Raw genomic sequence first — 8,851 nt, 5'->3', positions numbered from 1 at the left:
GTTTTCTATTTATCGACAGCAATACGGTTTCCAAAAAAAGTTTACTCAATATTAGCTCATTATAAAAAAAACATATCTTCGTAGAAGCACGCATCAAATTAAATTACGTATAAACGAATTTATAAATAGACTGTCGTGACATAACTTAATTTTCTAAGGTCACCATCGACCCAGTTCCAAGTAAAAAGATATTCACTAATCACTTGGTCTGGACTGTCTGGAGCATGTCACACCCTATTGGAACCAGAGCTGGGCAGAATACTTTCAAAAAGTATTTGAATGCTAAATACTTTTACGTCCAGCACAAGCGAATACTAGATACAGATACATTGAAAAGTATTCAAATATTTTAGAATGTATTCGAATACCTTCAAAAGTATTCTAATACTATCAAAGGTATTCGAATACTATAAAAAGTATTCGAATACTTTGAAAAGTATTCGAATGCAGTAAAAAGTATTCAAATACTTGTCACTCTAATACATTAAAAATTTAAAATAGTAATATACTAGATAAAAGTCTTAATACTACTTAAAAAATCAAGTTATACTTTGTATAGGGTTAGGTAGACTATCGAGTCAAAAAGTTTCACTCCAGGATCGTTCGGTATTCAGTTGTATCGGGTTTTTATATTTGATTTTGACAATGGTAACTTTCCCTTAACATTTCTAAATTGTTCTCAAATATTTGAATAACATAAAAGTACTGCCTTTTTTTGAGGCCGGAAAAAAAATTGTCGGAGATCGACCGGCATTTTCTTATAGAATTTGGCTCGTAGAATCCATAATTTCAAACAGTTTGAAGATTGGGCTACTAGATCAAAAGTTACAGCCCTTTGAATTTTTTTTTCGAAATTTGTTTTTTGTCCATCACTTTTTATTGAAAGGTCTAATCGAAAAAGTACGAATCGTTTTGGATTCTACGCACCACAATTAATAAGAAAAAGTGTTTTCCCGAGAAATTTTGGTGTAGTCGACTTTTGGTAAAAAACGAAGGTTATATATACACTGCCTTTTTTTTGAGGCCCGAAAAAAAAATTGTGAATGTGGCCTGTAGAATCCATAATTTCAAACAGTTCCAAGATTGGGCTACTAGTCCAAAAGTTACAGCCCTTTGAATTTTCTTTCGAAATTGGTTTCTAGTCTATAACTTTTGATTGAGAAGTCTGATCGCAAAAGTACGAAATGTTTTGGATCCTACGCACCAAAATTAATAAGAAAAAGTGTTTTCCCGAGAAATTTTGGTATAGTCGATTTTTGGTAAAAAAGGAAGGTTATACACTGCCTTGTTTTAAGGCTTGAAAAAAAAATTGTCTCAGATCGACCCGGAAAAAAAATTTTCTTATAGAATGTTGCCTGTAGAATCCATAATTTCAAACAGTTCCAAGATTGGGCTACTAGATCAAAAGTTACAGCCCTATGAATTTTCTTTCGAAATTGGTTTCTAGTCTATAACTTTTGATTGAGAAGTCTGATCGAAAAAGTACGAATTGTTTTGGATTCTACGCACCAAAATTAATAAGAAAAAGTGTTTTCGCGAGAAATTTTGGTGTAGTTGATTTTTGGTAAAAAAGGAAGCTTAAGTATTCAATATGCGAAGTATTCGAATACTAAATATTTGTGAAAGTATTTGAGTTACAAATACAAATACTGCTTCCATAAAAGTATTTAATTACAAAGTATTTGAATACTTTAAAGGATTTGAATACTAAAAAGTATTTACAAATCGAATACTGCCCAGCTCTGATTGGAACCCTATCATTCCACACATCCAATATTTTGGAGAGATCAATGAATTGTGAATTAGGGGCGTTCGAAGGAAATGGTCAGTCTGTGAAGAAGGTAAGTTAAAGATCCTTAATGACTCCATTCTTGGTAAGTTTGTTAGTGTTTTCGATTTCTACAATCTTACAAATTATAAAAAAAACTGGTCAGAAAATATGTAAATACAAACATCACGACTAAGAGACAGTACACTGAAAGCTCAGATAGAAATAAAGTGGTTGCAAATTTCCTTTTTTTATTGCAAAATATTCCTAGCCGAATGCAGTTGTTAGTCAAGCAGGGCTCTATTTAAAGACAGAAGCGGGCGCCCTTTTTGAAAAACTATGTAACGTTCTTTAAATGGACCACCCATATTTTATTGTAGATTTGGGAAGTACTTATTTTTTTATACCCTGAACTCAGAGCTGGGCAGAATACTTTCAAAAAGTATTTGAAGGACCACACCGTATATTTGTGCAGTCGACCAGCTTTGCTGAACACCCGGTATCTAGAAGCGTATTAAGTTGGCCGTTTCGTTAGTAAGTAGTTTCTGAATTTACTTATTTGCTCTAGGAGATGAGGAGTGAGCTTTGTGTGTTTTCATTTTGTTTAATTGATTGTCTTACTACCGATAACGCACGTAAGTTAATTAGTGAATTTATCAGTTTTGCAGTCGTTCCTGCAGGAATATTTTAACTGATTTTACAGCCACCGAAGCTCTCTTGCCAGAGCAGAAAAAGGCAAATTTATATTTTAGAATTTGAGACATTATCAGATTTTGTTTTCTATCGTATTTTTAAAGCGAGCATTGAAACTGCAAGGCCATGCCAGTTTAGACGTTATCAGTCTGATAATGCCGATTCCGTTGATCCTGACATTCAATCGACAATGGGCCGACAATCGCTATGAGCCCAGTCTCATCTTTTTCCGTTGATCCCCGAGCGCGTAGTTAATTAAAGAAATTTAAATTTCCCCCCCCCCCCCCCCACTCCTCATCCATGAATCCGGACGCATTTCCCCAACATAAACGCTAAAACGAAAATCGTAGGAAATTACGACAGTGGAAAAATGTGGAAGATCAAGCAGATGATTAATCCATAATAATATGGAGTCGTATTGTGCACTAACACACAAAGAAAATCATCTCAAAGTAAGCGTTTGTGGGAGTGAGGGAGAGAGGGGCTAGTCCCTCAATGTAAGAAAGTGGGTACCTGATTTTTGCCTTGTGAAAAGAGGGTGCAAAATTATAGGAGAGCAAAAACAAATATTATTTTTTAATTTAGTAAAGCCGATGGTTCAAAATGATTCATTTCATTCATTTGCACAGTAAATTTCATAAAATTGTAGGTATATTTGTGGTCCATACAAAAAATATAGTTGGAATCATTGCTACGTTCTATGGGACACCGCTTTAAAAGGCCTTAAAACATCGAATCACGCAAATTTTCAGAACTAATGTTGGAGATTATTATCATGTACAAAATACGCACATTCCAAAAAGCTCATTATGTCAGGAATGATCTTTTACCTTAGCAACCCCCTCTGGCTGACAGTTACTGCCCAGAAACCGAGAAAAGAAACGGTGGTTTTGTTATAGTTATTTTGTAATGATTTACAAGTGGACTGTCACTTTCCATTTTCTCCACAGTTGACGGACTTGTATAGCAAAAAAAAATGTTTAGTTTGAAAGGTTTGTCGCATATTGCACACATGGTTATGCAGTTGTTGCTTTTTTCGTTCCACACAGTGACAAACCGATGAAACCGATGGGTACAAATTATTTTTGTGCCTCTTTACTGACCAAGCTTAGGGTATAACTTCAATGTTTTTCAAATCAAATCGAATTTAGTGCAATACGAATTCAATTTCCGACTCTTTGGTAAAATTGTAAGTGATCCCAAACCTGCTACAAGAGACCATGTTGATGCTAATCAGCTATGATGCTCTGTAAATGAAGTAATTGTACAACGAGTTACTGATTAAAAAGATATAAAAGTGATTTATTCCCTCAGTTTTGCAATGCACGAAGTAAAACAATAAAAATTGCAAAACTTGCAGTAGTTACAAAGCACTTAAGAATATTAATTTATTAATCGAAGCAGTCGTGAAATCCTTGAGTTTCCTACCTACCTTAAGGATGATAATAACTTAGGCAACTTTTCAATTTACAGTCAATTAACAAAAATATAGTAATTTTCCAGCAAGTATGAGTTGTTAATAGGTACGGGAATTTAGTTATAAGAAAATTTTAAAATCAGCGCGAAAAACCCAAACCAGGTTGTCAATAAATCAACATTACCAAGTAATATCAATACCGTTACATACACTTACATGCAATTATTGTTAAAATGAAGCAAGCATATTTTAACTGTATTATTAATAATTAGTCATGGACGACAAAGCATTCTTGCTGCATTACTTTGTTGTATGCACTTTACGTCATTTGAACAATATGGTTGTCGTTAAGATTGACGTCAGTGGATTAAAAAAAAGTATGTGAAAGTCTGTTCGGCCCTGCGTGTATTAATCTGGTTAATGACTCTCGCTTTTTGTTAGGTTTTATTAATTCATAGATACACGTTTCGTGTCGTAACGAGAAAGCGCGTTATTTTTCGTTTCCGTCGAGACCGACAAAAAAAGAAAAAATGAATTAAATCCCTGCGGAGATACCACAAGTTGTGTCACTTGGACATCTGGAAACCTTTGAAAATTAAAACAATAATTTTGGTTTATTTTTAAAAATTACAAAAATAATTTTAAACCATAAGAATTTATTAACAGCGCTGGCATAGTATATTAGAGCATAAGTTGCACAAGGCGCTATATTCTAGCACGAGTTCAAGTTTCGAACCTAAGCCAAATTTCTCGGGAAAGCACTCTCTTTCTTATTAATTTTGGTGCGTAGAATCCAAAACAATTCGTACTTTTTCGATCAGACTTCTCAATAAAAAGTTATAGACCAGAAACCAATTTGGAAAAGGAAATTCAAAGGGCTGTAACTTTTGAACTAGTAGCCCAATCTTGGAACTGTTTGAAATTATGGATTCTACAGGCCACATTCTATAAGAAAAATTTTTTTCCGGGTCGATCTGAGACAATTTTTTTTGAGGGTCTCAAAAAAAGGCAGTGTACAACCTTCCTTTTTTACCAAAAAATCCCCTGCACCAAAATTTCTCGGGAAAACACTTTTTCTTATTAATTTTGGTGCGTAGAATCCAAAACAATTCGTACCTTTTCGATCAGACTTCTCGGCCTCAAACATATAATAGGCATTTGTTAATTTAGGTGAGTATCAATTCCATTACCTCTCACACAATTTTGTTTAAAAAAAATGTATTATAAATGTCGAATGCCCCAAAACTTGTGTGATTTAAAAACGAAAACCAACTACAACAGGGAAGGATTCTAAGATAAATATAAAACTGATTTAGAAATCAGAAGGAATAAAAAAATGCGAAATGGTATAAAAAACGAACAACCTCGAAAATAGTTTTCTGAACAACCAGTTTAAGGACAAGTTTATTTTAAATCCATCGCTTGTATATTAACTGTCATGATCCTAAAACAGGAAATTATACCAATTAGACTCAAATTTCACATTCTACCAATCTCAAAGCTCACGCATAAGAGAAATCGAAATTCTCCTCAGGATATCACTATCCTTTTCGCTATTTACATAATAATGAGAGCGATTATTTAAACAGTGTTGGAGGGATTTTACCAAACAAGGCTAGGTACTAAAAGGGTCCACCGCATGAAAATGTTCCCTGAAACCGGGGCAACATTAACCATAAGAAATCAACAAAGGAAAAATCGAATCTCAGGGGGGAACGATTTTTTCGCCTTCTTTGCAAGAAGGAATTAAACCGAAACCGCACCCTCCGCGGTAATCTCTCATTAATTATACATTTATAGAAATCCGAAGATATATCGCGCTTTTAATTGAAGATTAAAGAACAAGTATCTGCATTCCGTATTGGGACAAAGTTGGGTTATTTATTATGAGCAATAGTAAAAACAAACCTTCGAAGGTTGGTCGGACAATTATTTAATTCTTTAATTTGTAAGCAAAAATGTATTGTAAATGTGAAGGACTCGCGCGTTACCTTATTCACTTATGCGATTGATGTGAAACAAATCCCTTTAACGTTAGAACTAAGTCAGAGCTAAGTGAAAGTTGCGGATGAGCAAAATGTGCATTTTATTTTTTAATAAGCCGCGGCTGCTCCGCAAACCAAATCAAACTACCGACATAGAGGCAATGTAAAATGGTATTGTAGCCAAACGCCATGGTGTCGACAACTAAGATTAATTCAACACTATATTGTGTATGATCAAAACAAATGTGTTATTAAAAAGCCAATCCGAAAACTGGTTTTATTTTAAGAATCTACTCATTAATCACACAAACAAAATCGATAGCTATTGATAAATGTCCCAAAGGAAAGTTTGGTTGGCGATCGAAAGTCTGGAATCATGAAACGTCCATAAATAGTTACTCATTTGTAATCATTTAATTTATTAAAAACAACGCTAATTAGCTACTTTTTGAAATGTTGAAACTAAAGGTTGCTTGACATCTCACTTTGTAATTTGAGATTGTGGCCAATTTGGAATAATTGTAGGAATAAACTTAACCTTTTCACAAACAAAACGATTAATAATCAAAATATTGAAAGTTATTAGCGTTGCAAGTATCAAACAATTTCAGAATTAAGAAATGGATATTGATGATTTCTAAACACCGAAGAAATAGACTTTTGTTGTCGTTGCAAATGGATGTTCTGACAATCTGTCCAAGAAATAGCTATTTTTGGTACAAGTGAGCAAAGGCACTATTTACTCTCGATAGTACAAGAGTCGTTGCTCAAAGAGTGGTCATCACATTTTTTTCGTGATCTCATACTACTGTTTTTAGTGCATTTTTTAAAATTAAAAATGTCCTATTGTTTGAGTTTTGTCCGTCCGTCCGGACCCACTTCTGCGGACTTTTAGGGGAATTGCCGTAGAAGCCTGGAATACCAACCATAGTCCTCCTTCTCGACCTCTTATCGTGATTGAATATAATCCCTTATTTCTCAAGTATTAGAGTTATTAACAAAAATTTCAAAAAAGGTAGATTTTAACCCACTTAGAGGGTGGTTTTGTGGTAACAGCCTCGGCGCTGGGGTTACAGAGGGTAATTAGTACTTTAAAACAAAGTACCTGTATGGTCCATGTGCTATATTTCTTAGTGAGAAATTCATTAACTCTGTTTTTTGCGTATTCAAACGTAGGCCCATTTATTGGAGAACCAATCCGTCATAATAAATCGCGATCTGTCCATAAGCGTGTTAATAGTATCTGCGATAAGTAAAAGTTTGTGTCATCAGCGTAGATTGTCTTTTTTGTTCGTGGGCAACATGTGATTATATTGTTTACAAAAATAATAAAAGGAACAGGGCCTAATATGGAGCACTGTGACACTCTCATATCTATTTACACGGGTTGAGACAGTTTACCGTTCACAATGACCTTCTGCTTACGATTTTTTAAGAACGAGCCTACTAGCTTGATTATTTTAGTGTCGAACTGATAGTAGTGCAGTTTCACAAGAAGTAGAAGTTTATGTGGCACACAATCAAACCTCAAATCAAAGTCTTACTCAAATCCAAGAATAGAGCCATCGCTGATTCGCCCTTTTCGAAATCGTTTAAAAGCCCTGACACCAGTTAATTGTGGTAATTGTTGATGAGAGGGGATACACTTACATAGGAATAAAGGAGGTTTTCTAGTGATCCTTTCAATTATAATCAATAGCAGGGAAAGAATTTTCACCTCACAACGAAGGTTTATTAAACTCTTATGGTCAAGATATAATCTTGAGAAAGAAAGAAAATTGGATACACAATCAAACAGTGTATGTATATCCAAACAAAAACGTACGTAAGACCTTTAATTTCCCCTGATGTGAAAACTCATGTTTTATTTTGAAAATATGTTTGCTTTGGTTTTCTTTACCGTTCATTTTTTAGGTTACGTTACGTTACGTAAGAAATCAACATTTGGAATAGAAACTTTTGATTACGTACCTGACAAAAGGAAAAATTAAAATGGAAATTCTGCCTACCAAATAGAAGAATTCAAATTATGACAAATCAAGGCCTTTTTAATAGCTATCCCTACAAAATTGGGAAAAGGGAAACATCAGGGTGAGATTGTTTACAAATACGAAAATATTCAAAACGAAAGAAAAGACTTTCCGCAACTTTTAGAACAAAAATTCACTGTAGCCTGGTCATTACAGAAAAACCAATTACTAAACCAAAAAATAAGAAAACAATTGAGAAATTTTAGGAAAACAAACACTTCGATCAATTTTGGAGGGACATCCACGGGGTTAGGAAATAAAAATCGTGGACAAACGACCAACTCATCCAGCACTGAAAATTATTAAGAGAAAATATGAAAATAATTAGAAAATATGTGCCTGAGGGCACGTAACAATAAATAAACAAACAAATTTCACAGTTTTATGCGTAATTGTGTTTTATAAGAAAATTGTTTTTAGCGTTTTCTTAAAAAAATTTTACTGTTCAAAGTAACGTCAAAATTGTAGGGTGCAATTTTGAATTTGCATTATTAGAATTTGTACAATCAAAAGATACCATAATGAATCTATAAATACTAATTTTAACGGTTTTTTTTCTTATCAATATTAAAGTAATGTTACTACTCGGATTGCTTCACCGCGATGTCAAACAACTAAAAAATTATTGTTTTACATTCGGGAAGTGTCAACGCATGCGATTTTAGCAAAAGAAGCCGAGGCGCTACAAGGCAACATGGGCTTTAATTCATACTTTTACATTGCAGTAAATTGCATAAGAAGACCTTCAAAGTTAATCTGTGACCTTTGTGAGAAAAACAATCGCCTATCTAAGAGCGCCGATAATAACTAAAAAATATTTTATAATCGTGGAAGGGCATCGGACTCGCGCTGAAAAATTTACGAAAAATCACGAGAAAGAAAAAAGAAAATTTTGAAATCCGATAGGTATAATTCGTCTACTAAGAGGTGCACGATAATCTTTCACTTTGTTCTTGCC

At 33.9% G+C, this 8,851-nt stretch overlaps 1 protein-coding gene across 1 annotated transcript in view; it reads right to left on the bottom strand.

Moving 5' to 3' along the window:
- LOC116168522 overlaps nucleotides 1-8,851 on the bottom strand; it is a 58,761-nt gene that overhangs the window by 39,654 nt on the left and 10,256 nt on the right. The gene's annotated exons all lie outside the window — the stretch shown is intronic.

This window comes from Photinus pyralis, unplaced genomic scaffold (genome assembly GCF_008802855.1).
Source record: "Photinus pyralis isolate 1611_PpyrPB1 unplaced genomic scaffold, Ppyr1.3 Ppyr1.4_LG4, whole genome shotgun sequence".
Taxonomy (NCBI): Eukaryota; Metazoa; Arthropoda; class Insecta; order Coleoptera; family Lampyridae; genus Photinus; species Photinus pyralis.
The sequence above is the reverse complement of the archived record's forward strand: the minus strand, read 5'-3'. Positions and strand labels throughout refer to the sequence as shown.